Here is a 20330-nt window from a genome sequence, read left to right as displayed (position 1 = left end):
CTGCAGGAGCTGGGATTACAGCCGGTGGAACCGTAGGGCCCGCGGTCGGGCGGTGGCCCGCCGGTACCGAACCGGGGAACCGATTGGAAACTGGAGCACCAGGAGGGGTACTCAGACCCAGTACAAAACCCTGAACCGACAGGACCGAGTCAAATCAACTGATTGCGGACTGGACTTAAGGACCTATCCCACACAAGCCCCGTTAGAAGACAACAGCCCAACCATACAGGGTAGAGCCACCGCCAAGGCATAGAGACCCAAAGGGCCAGCGTCTGCGGGCAAACGGGCTCCTACGGCATATACAAGTCGGGGAGCGGACTACCGGTGTCTAGGCATAGGAGTCAAACATTTACACACAGAGGTGCAGGAGAAAGGCGGAAACCACCAACCTATTCTGGGAGAAGCTGCAGCCGGCTGCGGGCCCTGTTCATCACTCCGTTTGGTTTACCAGAGACTCCAGTGTGTTGTGTCACAGTGAGTACACCAGTGCCATCAGGCACCGCACCGCGCCACACTGCAACACTCCGACCTGCACCCCGTCGCTCGCCAACCAGGCCCTGAGACCAACATCCCCTACCCACGGAGGCGTAAACACCTAGCTGCGCCATTACACCGCTCCCGGGAGTCCCCATACCTTCACTGCAGCGGTGGTGTCTACAATCACCACGACCCGTGGGTGGCGTCACAAACTTACATCCCAAACCAAACCACCGCGGCCCTGGCCGTGGAACTCCTCACCCAAGTCCCCGCGTGTAGCGCCAACTCCCTTGCAGAGTGACGTGACCCCCCGGGTCCGTGAGAGGCTCGAGCCACCACCCGCAGTACGAGCACGGATCCGAGCGGCTCAGCAGTCGCAGCCGAGTCTGCGGGGTGGTACAGGAGCAGGGACCTCTAAACTGGCTCTCAGACTAGAGACCCTGTGCTGTCCCTTATCCCAATGGTAAGCTTGATGGTAGGTAGGTCTGGACCGCAAATGTCACCCTAACTCCTATCTGAACCCTGATCTAACACCCACTCTTCCCCACCCCAGGAGAAGGCCTGGAGCGGAGAAGCAAACCCCACAAAAAACACAGACTGGGGTAAAACCAAAACACATGCTCACTGCAATCAGACACAGGGGAGAGACAATACCTGCCCAGGATGAAATAAAACACAGGGAGGAAATAAACTACCAACAGGGATATTTCCACACCACACAGAAAAGCACACAATAGATCACCAGGCTCTGGATCACTAAAATAAGGACCAGTATCGCTGAAATAACGCTGACCTATATTCAATGAGGAGCAACCGGATCTAGTAACTTTATAAAGATTAAAGGCAGCTGTGACTGGTCATAGCAGTCTGAGCTCCAAGCAGCAATTCACAATTCACAAAGCCAGCAGGAATTAACTGATTTCCAATCAGATCACAGGTACAGAGAACAGGGAGAGAGTACTTTCTCCCTCTTCTCTGCGGTCTGTCTCTGCCTTTATCACACTGCTCTTGGATGACATGTGAGTGCAGTGCGATGTTTTACACGCACCCATAGACTTGTATGGGTGCATGTGAGCCGAGACTTGCTGGCAAACGCAGCATGCTGTGATTCCTTTCTCATGCCGACTTGAAATGGTTCCAGAAAATTAAGTATTTCTCCCAGAAAATTATTGCAATTACACATGTTTTGTTATACACTTTTTTTTTTCCTTTGTGTGTATTGGGACAACACAAAAAATCCGAGGGGAAAAAAAGGCAAAATAGACATAATTTCACCCAAAACCCCCAAAATAAGCCAGACAAAATTGTCGCACTTTCCAAAATTGTGGGTAAACAACTTTGTTTGAAGGATGTAATGCTCATTCAACCTCACCTGTGGCAAGTTAGTTGTGGGCAATATGAAAATCACACTGAAACCAGATAAAAAGTTGAGAAGTTGCATCAATCTTTGCATAGTGTGCCACACTAAGTATGGAGAACAGAAAGAGGAGAAGAGCACTGTTTGATGGCTTAAGAAACAAAATTGTTGAGAAATATCAATAATCTCAAGGTTACAAGTCCATTGCCAGATATGTTCATGTTAATTTGTCAATGGTGCACAACATAGTCAAGACGTTTACAACCCATGGCACTATAGCTAATCTCCCTGGACGTGGATGGCAGAGAAAAACTGATGAAACGTTGCAATGCAGAATAGTCGAGATGGTGGCTACGTAGCCCCAATCAAGTTCCAAAGAAATTCAATCTGTCCTGCAGGCTTAGGAGACCCAAGTGGACTCCACTGCTGACTGCAGTTTGCCAAAATGTACATGAGTAAGCCAAAATCCTTAAGGGAAAGCGTCTCGTGGACGGATGAAACCAAGATAGAGCTTTTTGGTAAAGCACATCATTCTACTGTTTACCAAAAACAAAATGAGACCTATAAAGAAAAGAACACAGTACCTACAGTCAAATATGGTAGAGGTTCAAAGATGTTTTGGGGTTGTTTTGCTGTCTTTGACACTGGGTGCCTTGAAAGTGCAAGGCATCATGAAATCTGAAGATTACCAAAGGATTTTAGGTCTCCTTCTAGTATCCAGTGTCAGAAAGCTGGGTTTGCATCCTAGTTCAAGGGTCTTACAGCAGGACAATGACCCCAAACATACTTCAAGAAGCACCCATAAATAGGTGGAAACAAAGCACTAGAGAGTTTTGAAGTGGCCAGCAATGACTCGAAATCTAAATCTCATTGACCACCTATGGAGAGATCTTAAAACTGCTTTTAGGAGAACGACTCTTCAAATATGGAGACTTGGATCAGTTTTCAAAAGAAGTGATCCAAAATTCCAGTTGAGGTGTAAGAAGTAGTGATGAGCGAACCTGAAAGGTAAAGTTCGGGCTTCATACTGTACCCTGGTTGTCCGGTGCTTGAACACAAACACAGAATTTAAAAAAAGTCAGTCTCAGATTTCAGATTTTAGATACAGTTTGTATGGTAATAAAGTTTGTTGAAAGGCTGCAGCATAGCCAATGAACAAGCTATATTGCATGTTGAAGATGATGTCATATAAAGAGAAAAATACCCCAGCTGCCTGCTTTACTTTGGCTGTTATCAAAAACAGAGGGAATCCCACACTTTTTTTAAATTATTTATTTAAATAATTTTTTTTAAAAAATGGTGTGGAGTCCCCTCTAAGTTTCATAACCAGCCAAGGTAAAGCAGACAGCTGGGGGCTGGTGTCTGCCTGGGAAGGCCTATAATTATCGGTCTATTCCGGGCTTAAAAATAGCAGCCCAAAGCCGCCCTAGAAGTGGCACATCCATTAGATGCGCCACTTCTGATGCTTTAAATGACTCTTCCCAATTACCCTGGTGGTTTGGCAATCAGCGTAATACTTGTAGGGTTGATGTCAGATGTGAATTGACAACCCAGGGGTTAGCAATGGATAGGTATCTCTGAGACCTCTTCATTATTAATTAAAGTAAAGAGTATACACAGATACTGGAAAAAAAAAAGTTAATTTGAATAAACCTTCCCCCTAAACTCCCTTGATCACCAATTTATGAATTCAAAATAAATCATGGAAGTTCCAATGTAATCGAAAATATAATGTCCCACAATGTCCATCGATCATTCTCAGAACAAAGTTTCCATATCAACATGTTTGCAGGCTAATTGCCACCCTTGTGCTTCCTTTTGCAGCCCCCTAGCCTTTACTATGACCATTTTACAGTAATTTTACAACAGCAAAGTTCAGATCCCCATTGACTTACATGGGATTCGGGATCCAGGTGAACCCAAACTAACACAGATCCGCTCATCCCTAGTAAGAATGGTTATAGGAAGCGATTGTTGTTAATTATTTAATCCAAAGGGTGTGCAACCAAATCCTAAATTGAGGGTGCCAACAGTTTTGTTCTTCCCATTTTTGGGGCTTTGTATGAAATTATGTCCAATTTGCCTTTTTGTGCTCTGATTTTTTTTTATGTGGTTCCAATACAGACAAAGGAAATAAACATGTGTATAACAAAACGTGTAATTGCATTAATTTTCTCTGAGAGATATTTATTTTCTGGAACAGTTTCATGGGGGCCAACATTTTTGGCCAAGAATGTATTCTTGCTAAATTGTAATATATCAAGAAGGTGAAACACTGGGCAGGACTGAGCACTTCTTGTACAAAGACTCGTTTAAATTTAACTATATTTCTCTTGGGTTCTGCCATGTTTTTACAAAGTTGAGCAATTACCTTAAACAAACATGATGGAAGTAAAGCAATCGAAGGAGTTTTCTGCAAACCCAGCAAGTCTGACTAAACGTCCTTTTATGAGAATTGACTGTTGAGCTCCTATAAGGTCTTGTTTATTCCAAGGAGGAGTCCTGTAATCTGGCTCTGGAGCAAACTGTATTGTGCCAGGAAAAAATCCTGCAGGCACCATCAACTCTTATAGAGATGCCTGAAGCCATAAGTTGTGAATTAATATATCAATAATGCTATATTTCAGAGGCTGTTTTCTTTTTCACTTAAGTATCATGCTGATATTAAAGTATTATTATTTTGCATAATATTTAGATGTAATATAAAGCCTATACTACAGTACAATACTATAATTTTGGCATCAATTAGTCTTTGTGCAACTCACTCTTATATGCCTGTATGAAGCAGTGTTGTGTATTGCTATGGTATGAGTAATGCGGGCGTCACACGATACGATCTATCGTGCGATCGCACGATCGATCGTACCCGCCCCCGTCGTTTGTGCGTCACGGGCAATTAGTTGCCCGTGGCGCACAAAGTCGTTAAACCCCCATCACACGCACTTACCTGCTGAGAGCGACGTCGCTGTGGGCAGCGAACATCCACTTCCTGAAGGGAGAGGGACGTTTGGCGTCACAGCGACGTCACACAGTGGCCGGCCAATAGAAGCGGAGGGGCGGAGATGAGCGGGATGTAAACATCCCACCCACCTTCTTCCTTCAGCATTGCCAGCGGCCGCAGGTAAGCTGCAGTTCGTTCCCGGGGTATCACACGGAGCGATGTGTGCTACCCCGGGAACGATGAACAACCGGCGCAAAGAAGAATAAACGATTTTTTAAAAATAAATGACGTGTAAACGATACACGATTTGTAACCGCTTTGCAATCGTTCTGAGACAGTCGTAGGTGTCACACGAAACGATGTCGCAAACAATGCCGGATGTGCGTCATGAAACTTGTGACCCCGACGACATATCACGCAATAGATCGTCTCGTATGACGCCCGCATACGTTTTTTGAGTTTTGGATTTACCATATTTGCCCAATTTTCACCGATAATTCTATTAACTATGAATCAATTCCCTGTGATCCAAAAGTACGGGATGATTATCCATGTTTTGCATTTATATTACTGCAAACATATAAATTTCACTCATTTGTAATAATAACGTATGAAAGGTCACATCTTGGAGGTTATAACTCGCGTGTGCAGACTTGCTTGTGACTCACCACCTGGCAAGGCGGTATCTGATCCCAAAATGGTGACTATACAAGAGGATGCGTTTTGAGTTTTAGTATGAATTGTATAAATCAATTGTTACTGTGCAGCAAGGGTTCCGGACACAGTAGAAAGTGACCCACCTGCTCACCAAAGCATTCTATGGTGGCATCGACAATATAAGGGCACAGGATGCTTGTGTAAACATAAAAGCCTCGGACGATTGAGTGTTGCAGGCGAAGCAGTGGAGAGGGCTTGAGAGACCTTTGCATATAGTCTGTAGAAATCAACACGTCGCAAAAGTCGTAAACTTAGCATTGTCAGCTGATTGGAAGATTCTGCGACTGTGCCAGAAACCATATTGCATACAGCTATTGCAACACATACGGCTAACCAACCACAGTATCCGATATGAATTCTACGCTGCTCTAATGTCCATTGAAGGGGACATGCTGCAGTGTGTTTGGGTCCAACTGGATGACCTCATAGATATGTAATAAAAGCAGGACACATAAAACATTTGTAAACATTATTTGCAAAACTTTGAAAGTTTATCTTCGTTATTATGTGACATTCACTATTGTGCATGTAATACATTTTGATATATACCTCTTTGAAACCTGATAAATCTGATATAATTACCCTGTACTTCAAAACCTCTAATTATACTAAAAAATGTTTGATACTATTCTTTTTTCCTCACACACTACTGTGCTGTCACACACTATGCATACAGTTTCTGCGTTGCTTTATAGTTTTCTATATGGTGAAGATGTGATGTCCTGTCACTATGCACATACTGTACACCACAAACTGGCAGCTGCATTCCCTGCTTTTGCTTTTATATAGGCTATGATAGTTACTCCTTATTGGCTGTGCTATACGATCTGATAGCTGCAAAGCATTTTGGTCATTTTATTCTTCTCTGGCATATGTAATCTGCTGCAATGTTTAAAATAGTAGAGCCTAGTTTAAGCAATTTGTGCAAAGTGAATCAGAAATTGCCTTACTTTTGTGGGAATTCGTATGTTCCTAAAAAATCAGCACAAGTTTGATTTGCATTGTATGAGATGCACTGCATAATGAAAACTAATTTATTTTGTGTCTCATGCTCAGTATTTGCTAATGCTGATTTTACACGTCCTACATTCAAGGTACTAGTACAGAGTAGAGATGAGCGAACCGGTCCCGGTTCGGCTCGAGGTCGGTTCGCCGAACGGAGCTCCCGTTCGAGTTCGGCTCGTCGAACGTTCGACGAACCGAACTCGAACTGCATAGGAAACAATGGCAGGCAATCACAAACACAGAAAAACACCTAGAAAACACCCTCAAAGGTGTCCAAAAGGTGACAAACAACTCACAACACATGGGAAAGTGACAAGGACATATACTCATGCGAAAACAAAACAGCTGGACAAGGAAAAAGAGGAGGACACACAGATATAGGCATGGCACGCCCTTCTAAAGTCATATAAAACACCGCAAGGTGACTCCAAGCGGAGTCTCCCTTTTTTCCAAAAATTGGGCCCCACACACACCCACCCCTTCAGTGGCAGCACTTGTGCCCCAGTTGTACACTTCACAGCTAGATTTGCATGAAGCACATTCAAAAATACGCCATAATTAACCGTACCCAGCATGACACCGGGGTAGGTAGATAAAGTCTTTGCTGACCCATGACTTGTTCATCTTGGCTTCTTTTAAAAACAATGTAAGCAAGGGTTACTCCAAGCAGAGTCTCCCTTTTTTCCAAAAATTGGGCCCCACACACACCCACCAATTCAGTGGCAGCACTTGTACCCTAGTTGTACACTTCACAGCTAGATTTGCATCAAGCACATTCAAAAATACGCCATAATTAACCGTCCCCAGGATGACAACGGGGTAGGTAGCAAAGTCTTTCCTGATCCCAGCTCTGTTCATCTTGGCTTCTTTTAAAAACACAGCAAGCAAGGGTTACTCCAAGCGGAGTCTCCCTTTTTTCCAAAAATTGGGCCACACAGACACCCACCCCATCAGTGGCAGCACTTGGGCCCTAGTTGCAAACAGGATGTTTTGATTTGCATCAAGCACATTCAAAAATACGCCATAATTAACCGTCCCCAGGATGACAACGGGGTAGGTAGCAAAGTCTTTCCTGATCCCAGCTCTGTTCATCTTGGCTTCTTTTAAAAACAATGTAAGCAAGGGTTACTCCAAGTGGAGTCTCCCTTTTTTCCAAAAATTGTGCCCCACACACACCCACCCATTCAGTGGCAGCACTTGTGCCCTAGTTGTACACTTCACAGCTAGATTTGCATCAAGCACATTCCAAATCCACAAGCATTTACTCTCCCCAGGATGACACAGGGGTTGTAAATTCCTTCTGGATCCATGACTTGTTCATTTTGATGAACGTCAGTCTGTCCACATTGTCACTGGACAGACGCGTGCGCTTATCTGTCAGCACACACCCAGCAGCACTGAAGACACGTTCAGAGACAACGCTGGCAGCTGGACACGACAAAATCTCCAAGGCGTAAGTTGCGAGCTCTGGCCATTTTTCTAGGTTTGAAGCCCAAAAGGAGCAAGGCTCCAGTTGCACAGTCATGGCATCGATGTTCATTTGGAGATACTCCTGTATCATCCTCTCCAGCCGTTGACTATGTGTCAGACTTGTTGTCTCTGGTGGCCTTGCAAAAGAGGGTCTAAAAAAATTATGAAAAGATTCCATAAAATTGCTGTTACCAGCACCAGATACGGTCCTACTGGTACGGGTAGACTGTTGAAGATGACGAGACCGTCCCATGTTTGTCAAGTTACAACTGGGAGATTCCCTCCCTGCACCTGCACGGTTGTTTGGTGGAAAAGCGGATCTAAGATCGAGTAACAGCTTCTGCTGATAGTCCTGCATACGTGCGTCCCTTTCTATGGCTGGAATTATGTCACAAAATTTGGACTTGTACCGGGGATCTAATAGTGTGGCAATCCAGTAGTCATCATCACTTCTAATTTTGACAATACGACTGTCATGTTGGAGGTAGTGCAACAAAAAGGCACTCATGTGTCTTGCCCCGCCATGCGGACCAAGTCCACGCTGTGTTTGTGGCATAGAGGTGCTACCCGTTCTTTCTTCCTCTGACATCTCCCCCCAACCTCTTTCAACTGAAATTTGACCAAGGTCTCCCTCATCCGCTGAGTCTTCCATGTCCATGGACAGTTCGTCCTCCATTTCTTCATGTTCTCCTGCACCTTGCTCAACATTTCGCCTGCTACTATGCGCCCTTGTCGATCCCTGTCCCCCATGGTCCCATGCCTGCTGCGTTGGTGATGATGAACGTCTTTACCTTGGTGATGTTGTTGTCCCTTGCGCATATGAATCCTCCTGTAGTTCCTCCCCTTCATGTTGTCCCACCCCCTGACTCCGAATAGTGTTTAGCGTGTGCTCCAGCATGTAAATGACTGGAATCGTCATGCTGATAATGGCATTGTCAGCGCTAAACATATTCGTCGCCATGTCGAAACTGTGCAGAAGGGTGCATAGGTCCTTGATCTGAGACCACTCCATCAGGGTGATCTGCCCCACCTCTGCATCTCATTGGCCCAGGCTATACGTCATGACGTATTGCACCAGGGCTCTGCGGTGCTGCCACAGTCGCTGTAACATGTGGAGAGTTGAATTCCAGCGTGTCGCCACATCGCATTTCAGGCGATGAACCGGCAGGCCGAAAGACTTCTGGAGCGATGCAAGTTGCTCTGCTGCGGCGGTTGAACGGCGGAAGTGAGCAGACAGTTTTCGTGCCCTGTTCAGAAGGCCATCTAGGCCGGGATAGTGTGTTAAAAATTGCTGGACGACAAGGTTCAACACGTGAGCCATACAAGGTACGTGTGTCACCTTGCCCAGGCGAAGGGCCGCACCCAGGTTTGCAGCATTGTCGCACACGGCCTTACCAGGCTGCAGGTTGAGTGGAGACAACCATTTATTAAACTCGGACCGCAGAGCTGACCACAACTCCTCAGCTGTGTGACTCTTATTCCCAAGACATGTCAAGCTAAAGACCGCCTGATGCCGTTGCGCTCTGCTGCCAGCATAGTAATGAGGCGTGCGTGATTCCTTCTGCGCAGTGAGAACGCTGGTGGCCTGACCAGGCATGCTTGGGGCGGAGGTGGAGGACCCAGATGAGGTGGAGGATACAGAAGCAGTGGCGGAACTTGGACAGACAGAGGATTGACACACAAGTCGTGGGGACGGCAAGACTTGTGCAGCAGACCCTTCACCATCTATCACCATAGTTACCCAGTGCCCAGTGAGCGACATGTAACGTCCCTGTCCATGCTTACTGGTCCAAGTATCGGTGGTGAAATGCACCCGTTCACACACAGAGTTTCTCAATGAAGCGGTGATGTTGTGTGCGACATGCTGGTGTAGCGCGGGCACACCTTTCTTAGAGAAGTAGTGGCGACTAGGCATCTGGTACTGGGGCACAGCGACAGACATAAGGTCCCTAAAATCCTGTGTGTCCACTAGGCGGAAAGGCAGCATTTCGGTAGCCAACAGCTTACAGAGGGATAGAGTCAACCTCTTAGCTTTGTCATGGGTCGCAGGAAGTGGCCTTTTATTTGACCACATCTGAGGGACAGAGATCTGGCTGCTGTGTGTAGACGGTGTTGAGTAGGGTGTCCCTGGAAAAATGCAGGTTTGTGAGGAAAGTGCAGGCGGAGACATGATGTTGCCTTCATCCAACGTTGGTGCTATCGATGTCTGAGAGAGTGTACACACTCACTTGTTTCCCCTTCCAAACCAACTGACGACCTACCAAGCAAACTACCTGTTGCGGTTACAGTGGTGGAAGTTGTGGGTGGAAAAACAGGTGTGACAGCTGTCCCTACAGTCCTAGAAGATGACGAGCGCGCGGATGCACTGGAAGGGGCAGGTGGTGGATGGTTCGCTCCGCTAGGCCGCATTGCAGCACGGTGAGCTTCCCACCGGGCCATATGATATTTATTCATGTGACGATTCATGGAAGAAGTTGTCAAACTGCTGAGGTTTTGACCTCTACTAAGAGAACCATGACAAATTTTACAGATCACATAATTTGGGCGATCTTTTTCTATGTCAAAAAAGGACCAGGCTAGGCAAGGCTTAGAGGCCATGCGACCTGTTGATCCACCCCGAATAATGCTCAGAGGCAGAGTGGTGGCTGAGGATGCAGTTGTAGACATGCTACCAGTACTCCGACTCTGTCCAGGAAGGCGCAAGGTAACTTCGTCATCAGTTGCATCCTCCTCCACCACCTCTGTTGACCTCCTCGAGTGCCTGACTGTGGGTTGACAGTAGGTGGGATCTAGAACTTCATCATCAATTGTTGTGTTTGCACTCCCCTCCCCCTCAGACCGAGCCTCTTCTTGCCCTGACCGAATATTTAAGTTGTCATCCCAATCGGGTATCTGCGTCTCATCTTCATCAGTATGTTCCTCATTGTCTATAACCACAGGTGTTACAGTTTGTGACAAAGGGTCAACATTATGCTCAGAAACTTGGTCCTCACGGCCTGAATCAGAGTCACAAAGGTTCTGGGCATCACTGCAGACCATTTCCTGTTCTGTACTCACTGTAGCTTGGGAGCAGACCTCTGATTCCCAGGCTATAGTGTGACTGAACAGCTCTGCAGACTCAGCCATCTCAGTTCCACCATACTATGCAGGGCTGATGGAGACTTCAGAGCTGGGAGAAATCAAGTGTGATTGGGATGACAACTCAGAGGACTGGTGTTTTTTGGATGCGGTACTTGAAGTGGCTGAGAGGGCACTTGTTGGACCACTTGAGATCCATTCAAGCATTTTCCTTTTTTGCCCATCATCTACCTTTCTTCCTGTTGTTCGTGTCCGTAAAAAAGGGAGCACATCGGATTGTCCACGGTAAGTAGTAGACATCTTACTTTTGCTGGTAGATGGTCTATCTTCAGCAGATGATAATGGAGCTTTGCCACTTTCCCCACAGACAAAACCTTTTTTGCCTTTTCCACCACGCCTCTTCCCCTTTCCACCAGCATCTGTCATTTTGCCACTCATGCTGATTGCAACAAGATTGTGGACTGAAAATGTGGTAGTAAAAATTGAGAGGTGGTGAAGATTGCAGTGGTGGTCTAGCTTTATTAACAGCAGAATAATAAAGAATAAATATCCCTGACAATGCAACTACAGGCCTTAAACTGGCAGCAAAAATTGCTAGTCTAATGGCTTAGTTATAATGAGTTGGAGTGTGCAACGCAGGGAGACGCGCTCTGCAAATGTCTTTGCACTAGTGGGACTATAGCAAAGTCCAATAGCCACGTATAGGATGCCACTAGGTATACTGAGTGTTTGCTAGTCTAATGGCTTAGTTATAATGAGTTGGAGTGTGCAACGCAGGCAGATGCGCTCTGCAAATGTCTTTGCACTAGTGGGACTATAGCAAAGTCCAATAGCCACGTATAGGATGCCACTAGGTACACTGAGTGTTTGCTAGTCTAATGGCTTAGTTATAATGAGTTGGAGTGTGCAATGCAGGCAGACGCGCTCTGCAAATGTCTTTGCACTAGTGGGACTATAGCAAAGTCCAATAGCCACGTATAGGATGCCACTAGGTACACTGAGTGTTTGCTAGTCTAATGGCTTAGTTATAATGAATTGGAGTGTGCAATGCAGGCAGACGCGCTCTGCAAATGTCTTTGCACTAGTGGGACTATAGCAAAGTCCAATAGCCACGTATAGGATGCCACTAGGTACACTGAGTGTTTGCTAGTCTAATGGCTTAGTTATAATGAGTTGGAGGGTGCAATGCAGGCAGACGCGCTCTGCAAATGTCTTTGCACTAGTGGGACTATAGCAAAGTCCAATAGCCACGTATAGGATGCCACTAGGTACACTGAGTGTTTGCTAGTCTAATGGCTTAGTTATAATGAGTTGGAGTGTGCAAGCAGGCAGATGCGCTCTGCAAATGTCTTTGCACTAGTGGGACTATAGCAAAGTCCAATAGCCACGTATAGGATGCCACTAGGTACACTGAGTGTTTGCTAGTCTAATGGCTTAGTTATAATGAGTTGGAGTGTGCAACGCAGGCAGATGCGCTCTGCAAATGTCTTTGCACTAGTGGGACTATAGCAAAGTCCAATAGCCACGTATAGGATGCCACTAGGTACACTGAGTGTTTGCTAGTCTAATGGCTTAGTTATAATGAGTTGGAGTGTGCAACGCAGGCAGATGCGCTCTGCAAATGTCTTTGCACTAGTGGGACTATAGCAAAGTCCAATAGCCACGTATAGGATGCCACTAGGTACACTGAGTGTTTGCTAGTCTAATGGCTTAGTTATAATGAGTTGGAGTGTGCAATGCAGGCAGATGCGCTCTGCAAATGTCTTTGCACTAGTGGGACTATAGCAAAGTCCAATAGCCACGTATAGGATGCCACTAGGTACACTGAGTGTTTGCTAGTCTAATGGCTTAGTTATAATGAGTTGGAGTGTGCAATGCAGGCAGACGCGCTCTGCAAATGTCTTTGCACTAGTGGGACTATAGCAAAGTCCAATAGCCACGTATAGGATGCCACTAGGTACACTGAGTGTTTGCTAGTCTAATGGCTTAGTTATAATGAGTTGGAGTGTGCAACGCAGGCAGATGCGCTCTGCAAATGTCTTTGCACTAGTGGGACTATAGCAAAGTCCAATAGCCACGTATAGGATGCCACTAGGTACACTGAGTGTTTGCTAGTCTAATGGCTTAGTTATAATGAGTTGGAGTGTGCAATGCAGGCAGACGCACTCTGCAAATGTCTTTGCACTAGTGGGACTATAGCAAAGTCCAATAGCCACAGATAGGATGCCACTAGGTACACTGAGTGTTTGCTAGTCTAATGGCTTAGTTATAATGAGTTGGAGTGTGCAATGCAGGCAGACGCGCTCTGCAAATGTCTTTGCACTAGTGGGACTATAGCAAAGTCCAATAGCCACGTATAGGATGCCACTAGGTACACTGAGTGTTTGCTAGTCTAATGGCTTAGTTATAATGAGTTGGAGTGTGCAACGCAGGCAGATGCGCTCTGCAAATGTCTTTGCACTAGTGGGACTATAGCAAAGTCCAATAGCCACGTATAGGATGCCACTAGGTACACTGAGTGTTTGCTAGTCTAATGGCTTAGTTATAATGAGTTGGAGTGTGCAATGCAGGCAGACGCGCTCTGCAAATGTCTTTGCACTAGTGGGACTATAGCAAAGTCCAATAGCCACGTATAGGATGCCACTAGGTACACTGAGTGTTTGCTAGTCTAATGGCTTAGTTATAATGAGTTGGAGTGTGCAACGCAGGCAGATGCGCTCTGCAAATGTCTTTGCACTAGTGGGACTATAGCAAAGTCCAATAGCCACGTATAGGATGCCACTAGGTACACTGAGTGTTTGCTAGTCTAATGGCTTAGTTATAATGAGTTGGAGTGTGCAACGCAGGCAGATGCGCTCTGCAAATGTCTTTGCACTAGTGGGACTATAGCAAAGTCCAATAGCCACGTATAGGATGCCACTAGGTACACTGAGTGTTTGCTAGTCTAATGGCTTAGTTATAATGAGTTGGAGTGTGCAATGCAGGCAGACGCGCTCTGCAAATGTCTTTGCACTAGTGGGACTATAGCAAAGTCCAATAGCCACGTATAGGATGCCACTAGGTACACTGAGTGTTTGCTAGTCTAATGGCTTAGTTATAATGAGTTGGAGTGTGCAACGCAGGCAGATGCGCTCTGCAAATGTCTTTGCACTAGTGGGACTATAGCAAAGTCCAATAGCCACGTATAGGATGCCACTAGGTACACTGAGTGTTTGCTAGTCTAATGGCTTAGTTATAATGAGTTGGAGTGTGCAACGCAGGCAGATGCGCTCTGCAAATGTCTTTGCACTAGTGGGACTATAGCAAAGTCCAATAGCCACGTATAGGATGCCACTAGGTACACTGAGTGTTTGCTAGTCTAATGGCTTAGTTATAATGAGTTGGAGTGTGCAACGCAGGCAGATGCGCTCTGCAAATGTCTTTGCACTAGTGGGACTATAGCAAAGTCCAATAGCCACAGATAAGATGCCACTAGGTACACTGAGTGTTTGCTAGTCTAATGGCTTAGTTATAATGAGTTGGAGTGTGCAATGCAGGCAGACGCGCTCTGCAAATGTCTTTGCACTAGTGGGACTATAGCAAAGTCCAATAGCCACGTATAGGATGCCACTAGGTACACTGAGTGTTTGCTAGTCTAATGGCTTAGTTATAATGAGTTGGAGTGTGCAACGCAGGCAGATGCGCTCTGCAAATGTCTTTGCACTAGTGGGACTATAGCAAAGTCCAATAGCCACGTATAGGATGCCACTAGGTACACTGAGTGTTTGCTAGTCTAATGGCTTAGTTATAATGAGTTGGAGTGTGCAACGCAGGCAGATGCGCTCTGCAAATGTCTTTGCACTAGTGGGACTATAGCAAAGTCCAATAGCCACGTATAGGATGCCACTAGGTACACTGAGTGTTTGCTAGTCTAATGGCTTAGTTATAATGAGTTGGAGTGTGCAACGCAGGCAGATGCGCTCTGCAAATGTCTTTGCACTAGTGGGACTATAGCAAAGTCCAATAGCCACGTATAGGATGCCACTAGGTACACTGAGTGTTTGCTAGTCTAATGGCTTAGTTATAATGAGTTGGAGTGTGCAATGCAGGCAGACGCGCTCTGCAAATGTCTTTGCACTAGTGGGACTATAGCAAAGTCCAATAGCCACGTATAGGATGCCACTAGGTACACTGAGTGTTTGCTAGTCTAATGGCTTAGTTATAATGAGTTGGAGTGTGCAATGCAGGCAGACGCGCTCTGCAAATGTCTTTGCACTAGTGGGACTATAGCAAAGTCCAATAGCCACAGATAGGATGCCACTAGGTACACTGAGTGTTTGCTAGTCTAATGGCTTAGTTATAATGAGTTGGAGTGTGCAATGCAGGCAGACGCGCTCTGCAAATGTCTTTGCACTAGTGGGACTATAGCAAAGTCCAATAGCCACAGATAGGATGCCACTAGGTACACTGAGAGTTTGCTAGTCTAATGGCTTAGTTATAATGAGTTGGAGTGTGCAGAGGACAGGAGGGTACAGTGGCAGGATTGTGGGTATGGGTAGAGGAATGGAAGCCTGCCTTTCTATCCCTCCTAATAGGGAAATGCAGGGAGGAAATCCCTGACCTTGGCTACACAGACGCTGGCGCTGTTTTCAGGACCTGTCACCTTAACTCTGACCCTGCCGGTTTGAGCCCTTAAAAGGACTGCTATAAAGTGCTCTCCCTAAGCTGTCTAACGCTGTGTATGCAGCGCATACAGCTGTATCGGCGATAGGACTCAGGAGGACGGAGCTGCGACAGTGATGTCTGACACCAAAGACGCAGAAGGCAGATAATGGCATCCTGGAAGAAAATGTCCGGTTTTATAATGCAGGGACATGTGACATGGACATCCTATCACACATGCCGTTGCTTCTCTGGCTCAAAGTCCACTTAGCTGTGTGTGTGTCTGGGATTGGCTGACATGCTGGCCCGCCCCACAAGACGCGCGCGCTTAGGGAAGGAAGACAAGAAAAAAAAAAAAATGGTGATCGCCATTATAGAAACAGCAGTGATCTGAAGGCGCTGTTCACGCACACTATACACTGAAATGTGATAATAGTGTGATTCACAGAGTGACTTACACTATTACAGCAGAAACCAAGCTATGATTTAGCTGGTTTTTTGCTGCTAGAACCGTTCTCGAACGTTTCTAGAACTATCGAGCTTTTGCAAAAAGCTCGAGTTCTAGTTCGATCTAGAACATGCCCCAAAATCACTCGAGCCTAGAACTGGAGAACCACGAACCACGAACCGCGCAGAGTATAAAGTCTAGAGTAGCTATAGGTTTCCTTCCCTGAACTCAATGCCCTCCTATATGCCCACGAAGAAATTGCGTTCGGCTCAGGGGTCTCATGGCCAATCTGGACATCAAGCTCAATACATGGACTGTGCATGTCAAACTTGTAAAATCGGGCCTTGATACTTAGGGGCACTTTGCACACTACAACATCGCAAGCCGATGCTGCGATGCCGTGCGCGATAGTTCCCACCCCCGGCGCAGCTGCGATATCATGGTGATAGCTGTCGTAGCGAACATTATCGCTACGGCAGCTTCACATGCACTCACCTGCCCTGTGACGTCGCTCTGGCCGGCACACAGCAGGCGGCCAATAGAAGCAGAGGGGCGGAGATGAGCAGGACGTAAACATCCCGCCCACCTCCTTCCTTCCGCATAGCCGGCGTGAGCCGCAGGACGCAGGTAGGAGATGTTCCTCGCTCCTCCGGCTTCACACACAGCGATGTGTGCTGCCGCAGAAATGAGGAACAACATCGTAACATCGGTATTTCCCAATTAATGGAAATGACCAACGCTACACCAATGATACGATTACGACGCTTTTGCGCTCGTTAATCGTATCATAAAGGCTTTACACACTACGATGTCGAGAGCGACGCCGGATGTGCGTCACTTTCGATTTGACCCCACTGACATCGCACCTGCGATGTCGTAGTGTGCAAAGGGCCCCTTAGTTACTTGCATAACCGAATAACCAGCAAAGACCAAATACTTCTAACAGCTGAAAACAAATTCTCCCCTCCCCAACTTAAAGAAACCTGTCATCTGCAGGTAATAGTGTTTGAAAGTTGCCTGGCAGTGCATTGATAACAGTGATGTGAGCGTTGATTGTAGCGACGCCAGCACACTGCATGACTGAATAGATCCCGAGAGGAAAAAAGTTAATTTTCTTTCAGTATTGCAGCTGGGCACCTATCAAACTTTATTAACCTGCAGATTAACCCTATAACTGTAGGTTAATAGTTATCCAATGTGACAGGTTTCCTTTAATATTTTGCTGCAGATTAAATGGTTATATACCTAGTAGAGCAGATTTTAGCTAACTGCAGCCCACGAGCCACATCTACCCTTTGGCTGTTCTTGTCTGGCCTGTGGACCAGGACAGCCAAATGGCTGGATAATATAGAGTACTGAACCACTCCCCGTCCTCCCAGTACCTCGATTTTAACGGTATCTGCATTCTCAGGATGCAAATATAGTTGAACCCAATGATGGGACGGCTCCCTGCTGTACCAGCCAGCCTGAACTTATGAGTCTCAAGCAGAAGGCATGCTGACATTACAAGGCCACAACTGCCACACAGAGCCTCAGTTCCTATGGTGCATAGGGTGGACCAACGCATTGGAACTGGGCAAATATTTTTTTTATCAGTTAATACTTGTGGGAGGGAGAGGTAACTGTAAAGGGGGCTTAACACGCTGCGATATCGCTAAGTAAATATCGTCGGGGTCATGGTGGTTGTGACGCACATCTGGCCTCGTTATCGAGATCGCAGCGTGTGACTCCTCTGAGTGACTGTAAACGATCGCAAAAGAGGGAAGATTCGATGGTCATGGAGAGGTCATTCTAAATCAAAATATTGCTTTCTGCCCAGTAGCGATGTGGTTCGTCTCTTCTGCGGCACCACACATCACTGTGTGTGACACCGCAGGAGCGACAACCATCACCTTACCTCCGTCCACTGGAACAGGAAGAAGGAAGGAGGTTGGCGGCATGTTCCGGCCGCTCATCTCCTCCCCTCCTTTTCTATTGGGCGGCGGGTCAGTGACGCTGCTGTGACGTCCCTGTGATGCTGAACGAACCGCCCCCTTAGAAAGGAGGCGGTTTGCCAGTCACAGCGACATCGCAGAGCAGGTATGTGCGTGTGATGCTGCTGTAGCGATAATATTCGCTACGGCAGCGATCACCATATATCGGCCGTACGACGGGGGCAGGTGCTATCGCGCTCGACATCGCCAGCAAATGCTAGCGATGTTGCAGCGTGCAAACCCCGCTTAAGGGCAACATACTGTGGGGGAGCATGTGGGGCATCATATTGGTGGGAGCTCTGTGAGAATAATATACTGTGTGTGGAGCTGTGGGATATCACACTTGATCAAGTAGCAAGCAGTGACGAGCACGCTCTCCCTTCTCTGGTGAATAGCATTATACAGGGATGGTTAGGGAGGGAATTTGGCAATACAATTATGAAAGTTCCTGGGTTGGAAGACATAGGGGACCTGACAGGTTTCCTTTAAGATCTGACACAGTATTTTTTGCAAAGACGGCATAAATTAACATAAGAAGGACAATTAAGTCACAGAAAATAAAGAAATAAAATAAATAAAGTCACCAAAAATTCTGAGATACAAAATCTATTACAAGAAATAAGTGGCCAAGTAACAAGTGAATTATGCATGAAATATTAAAAGCTAATTTTCATTTGCAGGGTATAACAGGTCTGTCTGGCATCCCTGGCTTTCGTGGCACCAATGGGAATGATGTAAGTTATGAAATGTATGATGCTGTACCGTCACTTTCTTGTTCCCCATCTCTGTGCGCTAATCCTCTGGATTGTGAATTTACAGGGAGTTACTGGAGTACGTGGCAAAGAAGGGGATTCTGGAATATTTGGACCAAAGGTGTGTTCTATATGTCTACAGCTAACGATAACCCAGGCCTTGTTCCTATAGCTGGTCAATTTGGCCTGAAACGTACGTCAATATTTTCAGCCATATGGGCATTTGTGGTGCAAAAAGAGCATACACTAAAAGATATTTCCTAAAATATTTTTTCTAAAGAAATATTTTAAATATTATAATATAAATATTTTTTTTTTCTAAAGAAATATTTCTCAACAGAGGTGACATTGTAAGCCATATAATTTACTGTTTCACTTTAATTAAAAAAGCTGCCCCAATGTTGGGAGATCAGAAGCAGTTCTGGGAGTTTATATATATAAATGCTTTTGTTATTACAGGGAGACAAAGGCGATAGAGGGCCACCGGGTCCACCAGGTATTGAAGGGCCAGTGGTAAGTTGGACATATACTGTTTATTGTGATTGCATTATGTACTTAAAACTATGTATTTTCAAAGTGGTTTAATTGTAGCAGTAATTTATATGTGTAAATGTGCAAAAGGTTTTGATTCAATGGTTCCCTCATTATTATTACATTTATTATATTATTTAATTATTAAACTATAAAATATTGATTGTACAAATCTATAAATGTAACCATTATGAAATGAATAAACTTCTGCTGTGAAAGTACTCTGAAGGCTCCTGAGTGGACATATGCTTTAAATGTTGAAGAGTAGAATACAAGTACAATCGGGTATTTACAGTATATAAGCAAAAAAAAAAAGCCCAAAAGAACACAAATAGGTCTCTCAGTAATAATACATTAGTATCACTAATTCTAAATTGTTTTTACAGTTTATATATTATTGAAAATAAATTGTATTGGATCATTACTCTTCACTGTCTCTTTAGGGTGCAAGGGGCACCAGAGGGGATAATGGAATCCCTGGAAAACCAGGACCACAGGGTCTCAAAGGGCCCAAGGTAAATACATATTCAGATATTCAGAATACTAGACATATATATTTTCTTGGATTAACCTCAGTTGTGTCTTTCATCAGTTTGAGATTTGACATACCTTGTACCATATTATTTTACTCTCTTTTATACAGGGCTCACAGGGAGATATTGGAGATGATGGCATTCAGGTATTTTTTATCTCACATTCCCGGTTTGTGAATATATTTCAGTATTGCATAAAATAAAGATTTTAATATTTCCATTTTATCAGTTAGTGTCTGCAGCTGTACCCAAAGTGCTAATCAGGAAAAAGCTGTACCTAGCCCACTTGAGAATTAGATATGCAACACATTGCAGTTACACATGAACACCTGCACCCTTTTTCATATTTGCATATCAATCCAGAATCTTGATCCTGATCCATGGTATAAAACTTTTCCTATATATGT

At 45.4% G+C, this 20330-nt stretch overlaps 1 long non-coding RNA gene across 1 annotated transcript; it reads left to right on the top strand.

Moving 5' to 3' along the window:
• Window positions 1–19325: 19325 nt before the first annotated feature.
• Window positions 19326–20056, top strand: LOC142244258 (uncharacterized). Its single transcript, XR_012724490.1, has 3 exons — window positions 19326–19372; window positions 19834–19905; window positions 20034–20056. It is a non-coding gene; the product is annotated as an uncharacterized LOC142244258 (long non-coding RNA).
• The last annotated feature ends 274 nt before the right edge of the window (window positions 20057–20330 follow it).

Source organism: Anomaloglossus baeobatrachus, chromosome 6 (genome assembly GCF_048569485.1).
Source record: "Anomaloglossus baeobatrachus isolate aAnoBae1 chromosome 6, aAnoBae1.hap1, whole genome shotgun sequence".
Classification (NCBI taxonomy): Eukaryota; Metazoa; Chordata; class Amphibia; order Anura; family Aromobatidae; genus Anomaloglossus; species Anomaloglossus baeobatrachus.
This window is presented reverse-complemented; position numbering and strand designations above follow the sequence as displayed.